General features: G+C 51.7%; 1 protein-coding gene across 5 annotated transcripts in view; it reads right to left on the bottom strand.

The window, feature by feature from the left end:
* The window catches only part of Rreb1 (ras responsive element binding protein 1), a 159,209-nt gene extending 144,942 nt beyond the window's left edge, over positions 1-14,267 (bottom strand). For 2 of the 5 annotated variants that reach the window (XM_045136428.1, XM_045136427.1), the window contains exon 1: positions 13,833-14,032. The gene's annotated coding sequence lies outside the window, so the exon portion shown is untranslated. Of the gene's footprint in view, positions 1-13,139; positions 13,412-13,832; positions 14,033-14,131 lie in introns of those variants that run through there. The other 3 variants (XM_045136424.1, XM_045136425.1, XM_004666155.2) reach the window with 3 other exon arrangements.
* Positions 14,268-15,963: the final 1,696 nt, after the last annotated feature.

Genomic DNA, 15,963 nt, shown 5'->3' on the forward strand with positions numbered 1-15,963 from the left:
CAGGACACAAGCTAGCAACATGACGGGCGTGGCAGTGGTGCACACCGTTAAGGCACAGCCCTCAGAAGGCAGAGCTAGGAGAACCATTGCCAGTTCGAGACCAACCTGGGACTAAACAGGGAGTTCCAAGTCAGTCTGGGCTACAGTGATACCCTACTTCAAAAAATAAAAAAAGTAAATAAATAAACAACAAGCCAGCAATAGAGAGCATGTGGTCACCATGGACCAGCACACTGCAAAATAAGCAACTACGGGTAGACTGTCCAAAAGTAAGATCAGGGCTGGACAGATGGCCTAGCAGTTAAGCACTTGCCTGTGAAGCCAAAGAAGCCCGGCTCGAGGCTTGATTCCCCAGGACCCACGTTAGCCAGATGCACAAGGGGGCGCATGCGTCTGGAGTTCGTTTGCAGTGGCTGGAGGACCTGGTGCGCCCAGTTCCCGACCCCCTCTCTCTGCCTCTTTCTGTCTGTCGCTATCAAATAAATACATAAAAATAAACAAACAACAAAAAAAAAAGTAAGATCACATTTGTCACCAGAACTGGGTTAATGAATAGGCTATTAACACAATGGCCGATATTCATTATAAGGTACTTATCTAGAAAACTACATTTATGATAAGCTTACTAGATTATATCTAAATTGATGCATCTGTTCAAGCCACAGTATGGTAATGGCCTCTGAATTGTCTATGCAGTACCTTAAAATCTAAGTTTTCCAAATTTTAAATTCTAAAACTTAATACTGTGAGCCCAATTTTTATTTATTTATTTATTTGGTTTTTTGAGTTAGGCTGACCTGGAATTCACTGTATAGTCTCAGGCTAGCCTTGAACTCACAGACACAAGGGGGCTGGCTATGTAGACAGCTCTCCCTCAGGAAGCAGAAGTCCTTACTAGAAGACAGCCACTTACCCTGTTAGGCCCTGGGCATCCCATGGAGCTCTGAGGCTCAGACACCTCCCGGAGTAGCAAAAAGCACAGGGCTACATGGCCCTGAGCCAGCTCCCGGTGTATACCAACTTGGCAGAAAATGCCATCTAGTTCATAAAAAGATTTTGTCTGCTATGGAAAAAAACAACAAAAAAAGAACACAGTAGAACCTAAGGATGGCCATGGAGTAGGAGGCAGGTGTGCCACCAGCAGCAGGGTACAGATGTGGACCAGTCGCTCCTGATACAAATTCCTCCTCGGTGGAAGGGGCTGGCCGGGCAGGCCTAGAGGAGAGCCCAGCAGACACAGAGAAGCACGCGAGTTTGGCACAGTGAATGAGCTCTGCGTTCACACAGATTACTAGTGAAGCAGAATACTGATGTAACCAGAGACATTAAGGGCATCAGGTGACCACTGAGGTCATCTATGTGGTTACAGTGAACTAAGCTGGAAAAGTGGGTCAAGAAAGAAAAAACTAAAAATTCAAAAAAGAAAAGAGCTCTGATATGAGCAATTCTGAGAGCCCTAGCTTGGCTCTTTTTTAATTAATTTACTTATTTATTTATACTGTGGGGGGATGGGCGTGCCAAGGCCTCTTGCTGCTGCAAGTGAGCGCCAGATGCTAGAGCCACTTTCTGCACATCTGGCTGGCTTGCGTGTCTTGGGAATTGAACCCAGGCCTGCAGGTTTTGCAAGCAAGTACCATACATAAGCCATCTCCCCAGACCCCGCCCCCAGATTGGTTCTTCCCAGAAGTATTTCCACATGAGCCCTTTGTTCACAGGTCAAACACACAGCATCACTAAAATGAGCAAAAACTGGACCGTTCTTAGGACTTCCACGTGCATGTCCTTTGAAAACCATTCAAAGCTCAGGACATCTACAACAGATCGTTCCTGTTCTCTTTAGCATCAGGAAATTAAGAAGGGAGGAAGGTAAGAGGGAAGGAGGAAGCTACTCCCACGGTGAAGAACATGGCTTCTGTTTCTGAATAGTTTAATTATATATAATATGTACGTTATATAATATACAACATAATATGTTATTCTATATTATATGTAATTTTTCAAGGTAGGGTCTTGCTCTAGCTGAGGCAGACCTGGAATTCACATTGTCTCGGGGTACCCTCGAACTCATGGCGATCCTCCTACCTCTGCTTCCCAAGTGCTGGGATTAAAGGCGTGCACCACCACGACCAGCCCGAGAATATTTTTATTTGTGTGTGTGTGTTTGTGCGCACGCATACGTGTGCATGCCACTTTTTATGTCTGGCTTTATGTGGACGCTGGGGAATCAAACCCGGCTGACAGGCTTTGTGAACAAGAGCCTTCAGTCACTGAGTTCTCCCCAGCCCTCCATTTCCCATTATACTACAAGTACCTCTCATGTTTCATCCACGCCAGGCATATTTTTTAATGAAATAAAACACCGCACATGGAAAGAAATGTAAAAAAGAATTAACTTTTTAAAAGATTAAGAAAAATAAACGAAGTCGCATTCATATACATTGCTTGATCCCACATTCCAATCTCAGATTAGAAAAACCAGAAATGGAAATCATTGCTCCCTTGCCCCATCCAGTGTTGATGTCCTCATCCCTACATCTCAAATCCATCCAAGCTCCCCATTCCTACTGTCCCCCGAACTCCAGGCCACCACTGCTTTTCCACGTTCTCCGAAAACCGAAGCCGACCCTCTGACTCTGCACACTGCAGACCAGGGAGCTGCTTCCTTCTTGCCTGGTCAAGTCTCTGCTATGTGGTGTTAAAACTGCCAATGCCATCACGCCACTCCTTGCCGACTACTTTCATAGCTTCCCAGGGCTCTTAAAAAAAAAAACTCCAAGCCCCGCATTCTTTTTTTTTTTAATTTTTATTTATTCATTTGAGAGTGACAGAGAGAAACAGGCAGAGAGAGAGAGAGGGAGAGAGAGAATGGGCGCGCCAGGGCTTCCAGCCTCTGCAAACGAACTCCAGACACGTGCGCCCCCTTGTGCATCTGGCTAACGTGAGACCTGGGGAACCGAGCCTCGAACTGGGGTCCTTAGGCTTCACAGGCAAGCGCTTAACCGCTAAGCCATCTCTCCAGCCCAAGCTCTACTTGTACCTGTGTCTACCTCAGGCTCTTGTCGCCCATGAATTCCTGCATCCTCGTCCCTTCCTCCTCCGCACACACTGGGCGTCCATTCCCTGGGTGCGTTCCCTCCTCCAGGCCCAGGGGTTTGGGGCCACTGCTCCCTGGCACCCTTCTTTCCTCTCATCAGCCTTCAGGTACCAGCTCTGATGTTACTTCATGGAGTGTCCTTGATTGGGCACCCAGAAGAGAACTAAGTTAAAACATCCCAGCTGAATGCCTCCACCAGATCCAAGTTGCATCTACACCTAGCAGAAAAGTGCTTCTTAAAGACTGTTCAACCTCCCTGGGGAGAGCCTGGTGAGCACGGTTGCTGGGGGAAGGAAGGACAGGCCCCCCGTCTTGGGGCCCCGTACGATACATCCTGCGGTGCAATGCCCTCTCCCTGTACCATGCAGGCGACTCTGAACTCGGTGGGGCACACACAAAAAGGAGAAAAAAAGACATCAAATTAAGAAGAGAGACAGGGGAGAAGGAAGGCGATTATGACCAAAACACCTTGTGTACCTATATGAGAATTGTCAGTGGCCGGGCGTGGTGGGGCACACCTTTAATCCCAGCACTCAGGAGGCAGAGGTCGGAGGATCGCCGTGAGCTCAAGGCCAATCTGAGTCTATGTAGTGAATTCCAGGTCAGCCTGGGCTACAGCGAGACTGTACCTTGAAAAACAAAACAAAACAACAACAAAAAAACAAACCTGTCAATACCAGAATTTAAAAAAGAATATCTGAAGCGTGTGTGGTGCAGGAGACCACAGCCAGCCTTGCACATATTAGATAGTAATATTTTAGTTTTTTCAGACAGGCTATCACAAAGCCCAGGTTGACCTTGAACTTGCTATATATCCATGGATGACCTTGAATTCATGATTCTCCTGTCTCCACTTCCCATGTGCTGAGATTACAGGTGTCCAACCCACGCCCAGTTTTACGCTGTGCCAGGGGTCAAAGCCAGGACCTCACGCTTGCTGGGCAGTCCCTCTACCAGCTCAGCTGCAGCTCCAGCTCCCCAGTGATGATGCACTTGTAATCAACTCAGATTGCACCCACGAATCTCTGCTCTGTATGGTGGGTGGGTGGGTCATTCAGTCTGTCTCTGCCTTTTCTTTCTAAAGGAAATGCATTTACATAGTTCACAATATGTTTTGAAACGCCCACCCCGGCTTCTTAGCATTGCAGTTTCTTCTGAAAATATGTGCATCTCTTTTTAAAAAAGAAAGTTAAGAAAAGGTTGAGGTGATTTTGTGTATTCATTACAGTCACAGTATAAAAGAACCTTCCTTAAAACAGTGAAAATCATCTTTATAAAGAAGACCTGTAAACCAGGGCGTGCTGGCACACGCCTTTAATCCCAGCACTTGGGAGGCAGAGGTAGGTGGATCACCATGAGTTCGAGGCCATCCTGAGAATACATAGTGAATTCCAGGTCAGCCTGGGCTAAAGTGAGACCCTACCTCAAAAAACCAAAAAACAGGGGGAGGATACTTAATAGGTTGATATTCTATATATGTAATTACAATGATTGTAATGGGGAGGTAATATGATGGAGAATGGAATTTCAAATGGGAAAGTGTGGGGGTGGGGAGGGAGGGAATTACCATGGGATATATTTTATAATCATGGAAAATGTTAATAAAAATTAATAAAAAATAAAATAAAACCAAAAAATAAAATAAATAAATAACTAAGAGAAAGAAAGAGTAAGAGCGAGAGAGACCTGTAGGGTTGGAGAAGAAGGCCCGCAAAGCCTAAGGACCCAGGTCTGATTCTCCAGGTCCCATGTAAGCCAGATGCACAAGGGGGCACATGCGTCTGAGGTTTGTTTGCAGTGGCTAGAGGCTCTGGCACGCCCATTCTCTTTCTCTCCCTCTCTCCTGTGTCTCCAATAAGAATAAATTTTTTAAAAGACCTGTAATTAATTTTTTATTAAGTATGTGTACTACACACGGAGACACGCACACGTGCGCACATGCACAAAAGTGCACTGAGATTGACATCCTGTAGGCTTCTGGCTTAGTGTTTTGTTTTAAACCCAAGGAGTAACGGGAAAAACAGAAGTTAAATTATACACAGACCAACACTCCTATTAACTCATACCACTAATGAAACAAAACTTTAACTAAGCAGAGAAAATGGGCCCACACACTGGAGCTCTGAAATAATGCTGGCCTTTGATCTGGGTGCCCATCTCTCCTATTTAATGTAAACTTCAAACCAAGAGCCATGAAAAGTGGTTATAATTAGTAAAGGCCCCAGTGTGACAGCTTTTAGCGCAGCCAAGCATTAACAAAAATTTTCCCCTCTCTTTAAATGAAGTTGACAAAACTTACTTCAGGCCTTCAGAAATTCAAGTCTTTTGCACCAATGTGCACCTCAACCCGGACCTCTGCGTGACGGATGTGCTGAGAATGTTTATGCGCGTTTCCCCTCACTGAGCTTCTGCTGCTATTCGGGCCTCAGCTCCCAATTACACGTGGCTCATCTCCAAGAACGTTTGTTTTTCGTATTAGAACTCAGCACACGCTACGCGTGAGCACCAACTCTGCATGCAGGGCTAGGTGCAGGGGAAGGAAAGGCACTGGAGGTGCGGCAACACGCTAGCAGGGAAATTCCATTCAGACGGGACAAATGGGGGGGGGGGCAGGTGAATGCTATTCTGGAAGGAGGACCTAATACTCATCTCAAAGACTTGGCCTTGGAGCCAGCTCTTGAAAAGAATAGGAAGAAATGTTCCCAGCTGGGGAAGAGGACGGGACACAGCAGGAGGAACAGCCCATGCTGGAGCAGAGAAAAATTATTCAGAGCAGCAGCAGAGAGGACAGCAAGAGTCGAGGCTACAGATTTGGCTTGGAAGCCAAGAGAAGGTGCTTGGACATCGTCCTGCAGACACAGGGAGCCAAGGGCCGTTTATAAGCCTGCAGACAACACGCACCGCTCGCTACTTGCTGCCCAGGCCCGCGTAGGATGAACTGTGGCGGGGAGGAGCTGGTGGCAGGAAATGAACTTTTAGGGGGCGTCTGTGACACAGTGAGGTTCCTGCTTGATGTGGGGCTCCTGGCCTGGCTGACTGGGCAGAGCAGGGCACTGCAGATCCCTAACCCAGCAGGGAGATGACTTTCATGTTTACAAGCACCTGCAGGGCGAGGTGGCTGAAGGCCCCAGCCTGGGCAAAGTCATAAAAGGACAGAGCTGGGAGTTGCCCGCTCACAGGTGAGTGCGGGGCAGGAAAGCACCAAAAGGCACGAAGCAGGGGGACTGAAAGGAGCCGGTGAGCAGTGGCATTATCTGTCCCCTGGTGTGAGAGGTAAAAGAGACACGGTCCAGAATCACGTGTCTGGGAGCTAAGTCGGAAACAAGTCCGCACAGCCGGGGGTTTTTTTAAGCCGAGAATTTTGACTCCTTTCTTCTCCCCACTCCAGGCTTCCTTCCTCGGCCCCTGCCTGTGGGAGCGGCCCGAGGTAGTGGCAGGAGAGACCCAGGACAAGGGTTAAGCAAGAAGCACTGGGCTAACTGTGCTAGACATTTCCACCTGGGGTCTCAGAGCACACAAATAATCCTTGTGCCCTCTCCTCCTCGCCTCTCCATCCCTTAGCCATGAGGCAACTGTCCACCCACCCTGTCAAGAGAGAAACACCTGGACCAAAGACCCCACTCAAAAACAAAACAAAACAAAACAAAACCAGCTCCATAAAAAGGACAGGTGGGTATGTAAAATTTTTGCAAAAACCTGAGAAACAAAGGGACTCTGAGTGCAAAAGCATTAAGCAAGCAGGGGCTAGTTCAAACACTTTGAAAAGAAAAAAAAAAAAAAGTACTCTGCCTAACTTAAAACACAAGGGAACTCTGGCAGGTGACAGAACCCTAGCAGCTTCCTCAGCAGCTGAAGTGACTGGGAAAGCTGAGCCACCTACCCCAGCAGCTTCTTGCCAGTGAATCTGGTTTGTTTTAGAAGCAGAGCTCTGAACTTTTCTTCACTAACAGGGGTTTCAAATGTACTTAATACAGTTCACTGTTTTCTTTACCCTCAGATCTTCGATGAAACCTTGAACCTGCCGACCAAGGTACCTTACAGGCAGGAGCTAAGGGCTGGCTTGCTGTATGGATTTTCAGATTCCCAAACATAATGCATGCAGATCGGGAAGCACAACCAGCCTATCTGCTGATAAGAAGGACCACGGCCTCGGTTCTGGGGACCAGAGCACGTGCACACGACGTAAGCACTCGACTACTGACCCATAGACAGCAAGCCCACTACCGTAAAGCAGGCTCAATCTTGGCTCCTGGACATCTGGACTGAATAGCCAATTCTCAGCTGTGGAGGGTTGCCCTGGGCATCGTAAGAAGCACACTAACACCTCTGATCACTACACGCTAAAGGCCAGAGGCATTACTCAATGTCCCCTGCAAGCAAAGCCAATCTGTGGACAGCCATTCCTCTGAAGGGCCAGCCCTAGGCCTGTTACTTATATTTACTTCCTTACAGCCCACCCCTCCGTGAGCCTCATCAAGAACCTGCTGGGCTGGGCTGGAGAAATGGCTCAGTGATTAAAGGTGCTTGCTTGCAAAGCCTGACAGCCCAGGTTCAGTTCCCCCATACCCATGTAAGCCAGATACACAAAGTGGTGCATGCATCTGGAGTTTGTTTACAGTGGCAATAGATGCTGGTACGCCCATTCTCTCTCACTACCCCCCTCTCATTCCCCCACACACACTTGCAAATAAATAAATAGGCAATATTTTAAAAGAATCTTCTGGCTCTGTTTGGTCCCCACTGGAAGTAAAAGGTACCTCTTTCCTCCATTTGAGAGAAACTTTTAGGCAAGTTCTGCCCAAGGTAAAGAAGTTGTGTGGAGTTCTGGAAAGGAAACCCAGAGTGGATACCCACAAAAGCTTCCTGAGCTCAAAATATACCACTTTCTTCCATATATAGGTTTTGACTTTCTGGAACATTAATTTTGTCCTTCCAACAATCCCAGGAGGTAGAAAACTACAGCCATGGAAGTGTTGTCACAGCGGCAATACTGCCCAGGGGTGATGATCCTGTTTCCAGCACCTTTTACCTCCAAATTCAACCAGAGAATTCCAAAAAGGGCCCTCTTACTTGAAAACAATACCACCCAGAGCCATCAGCATCATATAGAAATATTGGTTCTCAAAGCCAAGCTGATTCTAACAAGCAGTTTTCCAGGAGTTTGGAGTCAGGGGGTCACTGCAGCTCTGATCAGAAACAGGATCTTCACAAAAGCAAGCAGAGATGCCTCACAAGGTGCAAAAATGGAAGAAAAAAAAAAGGTGTGTGTGAAATTTATAAGTAATTTAACTACAAGCCTATCAAACATTTTGTAACAATCCTACCCCATAGTCTTTTTAAAAAATGGGGGGGGGGTGAATACCAAGCAAGCTCAGAGGAAAACAAATAGAGCATTTAAATGCTTTATCTAATTACCCCCACTGAGACTTTTCTCTTCAGTCTGGCTGTCTGACAAAGGCAGTGGGGGTTTTCAGTCTCTTCCTCCACCCTGGCAGTTCCACCCGCCCTCCTGGAGACTTAAGAGCCAGCCCTCAGGTGAATCCCTGGGCAGCCGTCAGTCCCCAGGCCCCAGACTTCACAGGTTTTCAGATTCTCTCAGCATTACTTGCTTGAATCGCACAGAACAAACAGTCTCCACCCTCTCCCACGGCTAGTCTGAGGCAAGGCAGTCACCTTTGCCGAGGGGCAGGGGCAGCGGGAGCCTGTACCCAGCAGCCCCGGCAAAGCAGGGTGCAGGGTCACGGCTCCCTGGGGCCCTCCCCTACTGCTGCCAACAAGCAGGGCGCAGTCTCCTGCCACCATCGCCTGCCCGTCACACCATACCGGGCACCCGGGAACAGGGCAAGGGCCACCGAGAGGAGCTGGGCTGAGAACGCTGCCCAAGGACACCTAACTGCTAACTAGGAAAAGCTCCTCCTCACCTTCCTCATTCTTCCACCTCTACGAAACAAAACACGGGCCACCAGGGCTGCTTTTCTGTAGTCGACTTTTCCACGTGGGAGTGGGGGAAATTGAAAGTAAGTGATGCATTTCAGAAATCACATCGTATGCCTCCCTCTGGGCTCAGATGGTACACCCTCCTCCTCGGACTTATCCCCCACCCCTGGGCGTGGGCGTGGAAATCACTCTCTGACCTCGGCTTTTTGAAGAGGGCCCTGAGTATTTGTATGCAAGAATCACATCTAAACATAAAAAGGAGAACAAAAGAAAAACACAAAACCTATTTACCAATCTCTTAAATATAACTAGATACAAAAATCGACTCAACAGGCCTGTTTGATAGGTCAGACAGACACAAACACCCTTGAGGCAAAGAAGCTGGTCAGCCAAGGTGCGAGGTTACCAGCCATGGTTTCATCTAAGTGAAGAACTTCAGGATCCTTAAAACATACTCAGGGCACTGATTGAGATGGGGAGGGGATATGATGGAGAATGGAATTTCAAAGGGGAAGGTGGGGGGGGTATTACCATGGGATACTTTTTATAATCATGGAAAATGTTAATAAAAATTGAGGGAAAATAACATACTCAGGGCAAATGCAAGCCACAACTCCTTCCTTCTAACATTTGTTTAATCTTTCCAGATAGATGCTGAACCTAATATGATTATTTTAAAAAGGCATCTCTGAGCTGGGCTAAGTTAAGTGGAGCCAGGGAGATGAGGTGACATGAAGAGGAGCCACATCCAGACCTAATGGGGGCGGGGAGAAAGCTATGGACCCCCTAAGAAAGGCTCCATTGCCCTGTGCCTACTGATATCACACTGCACTGCCATCTTTACGTACGAGTTGAAACATCAATTTATTGATCAGGTAGAATTTATAGACAAACATAAATACCTGTTGTTAATATGTAAAAAGCGGAATTATCTACACATTATCCCAGAAAGTTCAACCTGAACATACCCGTAACAGACAAGAAGTCCTCCCAGACAAGCTGCCATTTGACACCACAGGGCTGGGTCAGAGAATACTGAACTTCAATTAAAGATACAAAAGAGGGAGAGAGAGTAAATATAATAACAAAAACAAAACCAACTTTACCATCATTATCTCCCTAGGTCAAGAGACATGGAGGATTCAGAAATTAATGAAACCAAATAAATAATGTAAAACAGGGAAGGGCTGTCTTTCAAAAATGCTTCAGTTAATTTTAGCATCCTCTGTTTAGCTGCTTAGCAACCCTTATCCTATGACCTTCTAAGCACCACCTACTTTTCAGAAGGATAATGAATAGAAACATGAAAAGGATTCACTTCTGACTGCTTCTAGACAGCATGCTTAACCAATTTTTGTAGGAGTTAAGTTTATATTAGCTCTGCCATGCAAACTCCTAGGAGGGCAGAAAATTTCAACTTCATTAACCAGGAAATGGACTTAGCTGAAGCAAAGACTTCCAAACTGACCCAGGAAGTGAACCGACACAGCAGTTCAAAATTGAAGAGTAAAAAACAGAAGTGTGGGAACAGCAGCAAGCTAGTGCCCGGCTTAAGACGGCTAAGCGATAAACAGCTGTGGATCAGACACAGGACCAAGGCGGTCAGGCTTCCTTTTGCCCCCTTGGACATTCGCTGCCTGTGCTGGATGCAAGCAAGCCCTCAGGAGTCTACCCCAAGAAATCTCAAATAAAGGACCCGTCCAACAAAAGGCCGCTTGTCCGGTGATGTACACGGTTAGGAATGGACGCAGCACCTGGACAAGCTGAGTCAGATGCAAGCTCCTCCACCAAGTGACCAACAGTGAGCACGGACAATCGGGAGCTTCTGATGAGAAGAGTGTATCTAGGGAACCCACAGAATGAGACTCCAGACACGGGCAGTGTGGTCTAAGAATATCACATACCCGGTGCAACCCCTTCAAAAACAAAGCTTTCTGCCAAGGCAACTAGTTTAGTGGTATTTTTTTTTTAACAATAAGCCATTGCAAGTTCATTAACCTAAAATGGAGACGGGGAAACAATTAGCTAAATCAAAGAGCTCCTCTCTCCCTCCCTTTCTTTTGTAAAAAAAAAGGGGGGGGTGATGCTTTCACTTATTTAAAATGATTAGAGTCACTCAAATGTTTAATTCATCAATGCAACCAAAGTTCAAAACACATCAAAGCAAGACCCATCAGACGATATCCCTCAAGGCTCCACCCCAATGGGCAGAGGCATAATAAATAAATAAATAAATAAATAAATAAATAAATAACCCACCCCTAACCCTGTAAAACTAGTAGTCCACCCATATAAGTTATCATATTTTAACAGTATTCTCAAGTCATTCCTTCAAAATCCTGCGACTTCTTGAAGAAAGCAAAGCTTTGAGAGAGACTTTTACTTCTAACTCAGACTTCCGGGTTAAATTAATGCCCTGCCCCAGTGGAGAAAGCATCAAATGTAGAGGATGCTTTTCATGGGTGTGAGAAAAAAAAAAAACATGAACGCATTCTTTTCTTTGCCGTACTCATTTCTCCACCTTCCACTTCAATTAACTATTTCACAATAAACTCACACACTGGCAGACCACCGTGTTATCTGAAAAAGTCATCTCAGAGCCAGGGGGTGCGCACCAGTAACACAACCATTGCCGATGTTTCTACGTCTCCTCAAGATAGAGACAAATACCTCACCAGCTTCCAACACCCTTACCCAACAGGCAAACTTTCTTTCCATTGGCTTTAATTTAAAAAAAAAAAAAAAGTGTAAGCTTAGATCTAAACTCTGAAACTCGTAGGAGGGCGAGCTGTTCTATTGATGAAAACCTCCGGACAGGTTTTTCAGCGTATCAGAATGTTTTATTTTTATTTTTTTTAATTCGCCCTTGTATCTGTCTCCACCATCACCACTTCGCATCCCCAGAACACGACGAGAACCCTCTCCAAAGTGCCCCGATGTGTGCTGCTGCTGGCTCTGAAGCCGTGTAGAATTTCGTAATGGAATGTGAACTGCTCGTCCGGATCTGGGCTCACGTTCTATCTCCTAACCAGTAAGGAGCGAGGGAGGGCAAATCTGCTGAGCCAGGAGAAACGCTCGCCTCCTCTTTTATAACCCATCACGGATGCAGGGAGGGCGAGCGACGCGGGCTGCACGCGGCGCCTGTCAAGCCGCCGGGGGGTCCCCGCACCCCCCGCGCCCCACGCCGGGCCGCCGCGTCCCGCGCGCGCCCGGGGCACCGGCCCCATCCTCGCCGAGCCCCCCACGGCCCCCGCGGAGAAAACACGCCGCCTCCCAGGGAGGGGGCCGGCCGCGGGAAGGACCTCCCCTGCTCCTTAGCAACCACGAAGGTCGCAGTTTCCTAAGAGACCGCGGCGGGGAGGGGGCGCGGGGAGCTGGGCCCGGGATGGGGTGCGCTGGGGGGGGAGAGGAAGAGGCACCACCAGGGCCCCCAGTTCATCGTCGGTGTCGTCGTCCGCCCCCCCCATCCCCCGGCCCGGCCTCCGCGCCCTTCCCCCTCGGCGCTGCGAGCCAGGATGGGAGGAGGAAGCGAAGCCCCAGAAGTCGCGAAAAAATTGGTCCAGCGGGCGGCGGACAAAAGTTTCCGAGCGCGCTCGCTCGCTGCACAGCTGGGCGGCCCCGCCTCGGATGCTCCGGGCCTCCTTCCTGTGCTCGTGACGGCGCCGGGCGCCGAGCACCCCCCGGGCACGCACGCACACCCCAGCCTCGCCGCGAGGCAGGCGCTCGCCACGCCGAGGGCTCCCACGGAAACACGTACCCCGCCGACCGAGCGCGAGGAACAATACGCGGCGACACGGCCCGGGGCCCCCCCTCCTCCCCCCTCCCTCGACCCCGTCCCTGCCCCCACCCAGAACCCCAACCGCAGCCCCGAGGACGGTGGTCGCCGCGAAGCTCCACCGCCCACCGGGACCTCGCGAGGGCTGGCGCGGGGCTGCTGCCTGCGGCCCCTCCCGGCCGGCGCCGTCCTCCCGGGGAGGATCAAAGTCCGCAGGGCAGGGCGCGGCGGATGCTCCCACCGAGCGGGCACCCCCCTCCTCCCCGGACCCCTGTGCGCCGAGCACCCCAAGCGGGCACCCCCACTGCGCCCCCCCACCCCACCCCCAGATACCTGGCGGCGGCGGGCGAGCGGGTACCGGCTTCATCTCCGCGCTTCCCGACCCGAGAGGGACTCGAAAGTATGTAGGAGAAAAGTTTCCCCTCCCACATGGGGGGGAGGATGTCGGAGGAGAGCGAGCGAGCGCGAGAGGGCGGAAGATGGAGAGCAGCGCTTGGGAAGATGTGTCTGGCCCCGCGGTGCGCGCACCATCCGAGTCCCCGCCGGTGCTGGTTAAAAATAAACTCGGCGGCGCGGGTCGGGCCGGATTCCTGCGCTCGGACGGCTAATATGGATGCGCATCAGGTCCCGCTGGCGGGGCGCAGCGGCGGCTCGCGCTGGGAGCTGGTTGGCAGAGCCGGCGGCTCGGGAAGGGGAAAGCAGCGGAGGAAGGGGAGGAGGAGGAGGAGGAGCGGCCCGGCGCGCAGCCCGAGGGGAGAGGGCTGCCCGGCTCATCCTCGGCCCCACCGGCCCCGGGCACCCGCTGCGCCGCGTTGGGGGTGGGGGCGCGGATCCTCCGCTGCGCCAGACGCCGAAGTTTCCCCAAGTCCAACGCGCTCTGCAGACTTCACCCTCCCCATCTCCCAAAAAAAAAAAGTTCTTTAAAAGGTCGCTCCGGGCTGTGTCCCAGACATCTCGCTGCCACCCAAGGGGCCGCTTGAGCCGGGAAGCCGGGGGGCATGTGTGGGGGAGGGAGGCGTCACTTACGGCCCGGCAGGACGCTGGAGCTCCGTGGCATGATGCGGTGGGGACCGGTGGGCTTCGGGGAGGAGAGCGAGGAGAGATGCAAACTTGTTCCGGAAAAGGAATCAAAATGGCGTTTCTGGATGTGCAAAGTTCATCAACTCCGCAGTCACTTCCCCTCCTCCTCTTCTCCCACAGGGAGGGAGGTGGGCGAGGAGCTGGCGACCCCGTGGCCCGAGCCTGCGTCCCGGCCCCCCGCCTCGGCCCCCCGCCCCGCTTTCTGGCCCGCACGCTCCGCGGCTCGCTCTCCCCCGCTCACTCACCCTGATAAGTAGACACATCACGTGTTGCTCCTGCGAGTCTCCTGGGGACGTGTTACTGAGCGGCGGCGGCGGCGGCGGCGGCCGCCCGGGTTGGGGGTTGGGGGGTCGAGGAGGAGGACCGCGGTACCCGTCCGTCCCCACCGCCCGCCCCCGCCCCGATCGCGGCGGGATGACCGCGGGCTGCAGCCACCCCGGGGATGGATAAGAGGCGAAGTCCCCGAACCTCCCTCTCTCTCTCTCTCCCGAGCGCAGACCCAGGTTTGCCCCACGCCCTCCGGTGGCGCCCGGGGCCAGGGGAGGGCCCGGCCCGCCCGAGGGGAAGGGTCTGAGCCGCGGGAGCCGAGGGCTATTGCGACCTCACGGGGCGCACCCGAGTGGCCACCCCGTCCGGCCACCGCGCCCCCTCCCCTGCAGTGCCTTGTCGGCCGGCGGCTCCCATCACTTTACGACGCGGTTCGTTTCACTATTTTAACCGGGGAGGGGGGGGCGGAGGAGAAGGGGCGACGTCCCCGAGGGGGCCGAGGAAAAAGGGGGAACGCCTCCGAGGCCCAGCGAGGGGATCAGCGTGGCGTCGGGGTCCCCCCGTTCCGGGCAGCGCCCCTGCGCACGCGGTCCTCGCCCAGCATCCAGGTGGGGCGCGTGCGGGACGGGGCTGGAGGTGAGGAGCCGCCGGGCGCCCCGCCCCGCCCCGGCTGCGGGCCCAGGTTGGTCCTGCTCCGCCGGGGCTGCTCGGCCGGCGGGCTTCTCGCCCCGAACTCGCGCCGCGGGCCACGGCTTCTGTCACCTTCCCGTCCCCACCCCCACCCCCCGCAGAAACGATGCCTGGGCCGAGGCTGTCCGCCCGCCGGGGCCCGAGGATGGCGTCCACTGCCACCGTGTCCCCACCCCGCCGCGGAGCGGCTGATGCTGTGTCATCCGTCTCCCTCCGGGGCGTCAGGGACGCCGCATGCCCTGTCTCCCTCGCGGGGTCTCCCGTTTCAACGCCGGAGCGGAGCCGAGCGGCTCCCCCATCCCATCCCCAGGGCTCCTGAAGCCACCACGCGCTTCGCCCAGGCGCTCTTGGCCCAAAGTCATCCCCGAGCCCGGAGGAAGCCAGGCCCTCGACAGTGTTTCCTCCATAGTGCGGCTGACATGCTTCCAGCTGGTAATGCTGAGGTTCCAGAAGGGGCCTGCTCTCCATCTTTACATGCATCTTTAGGAAGATCAGAGTGCCCGGGGTTGCTTAAAAATCCGTCACCCCCCCCCCAAGATTGAAAAGATGAAAGTTCACAAAATAGGACTACAGAATTATGCATTTGAGCCTACTTGGGCGAGAAGATGGTACACTTTGCAGAAAGCTGGCTACTCTATTTACTGTGACCTTTGCCCCTGGCTCCACCCCACGGGCTCTCCTGTTGAATGCGTGAACACCCTACAAAGTTGTAAAGCCCACTGTGGGCTTTACTTAGTTGGAGGCGTTCCTTCAAAGGAACCTTAGCTTTCAGAGCTGCAGACAGAAGTTTCTGTCCAGGGATGGACTAAACAGATGGGGCCTGGCTGAAACAGAACTCTCTAGAACCAAAGGGAAGCAGTCTGAGCACTGCCCCGACTCGAGATAAGTGAGCTAACCGAAGTCCAGGAGGGAACTGTTTCAGCTGGTGGTTTCTCTGGCTTCCAGTCATCAAATTAAGTTTTCAGAACCTGTGCCCTTTCCCAGGGGCTGCTGTTTACTGAGGAACACTCCATCCACAGCAGCGTGAGCAGTTACACTTTTCTGTGCCTCTTTTCACCTCCAAACCCTGGTCCCAAGTTATCAAAACAAAACAAAAAAAAAAATTTTTTTTTTTCAAGAC

Source organism: Jaculus jaculus, chromosome 17, assembly GCF_020740685.1.
Source record: "Jaculus jaculus isolate mJacJac1 chromosome 17, mJacJac1.mat.Y.cur, whole genome shotgun sequence".
Taxonomy (NCBI): Eukaryota; Metazoa; Chordata; class Mammalia; order Rodentia; family Dipodidae; genus Jaculus; species Jaculus jaculus.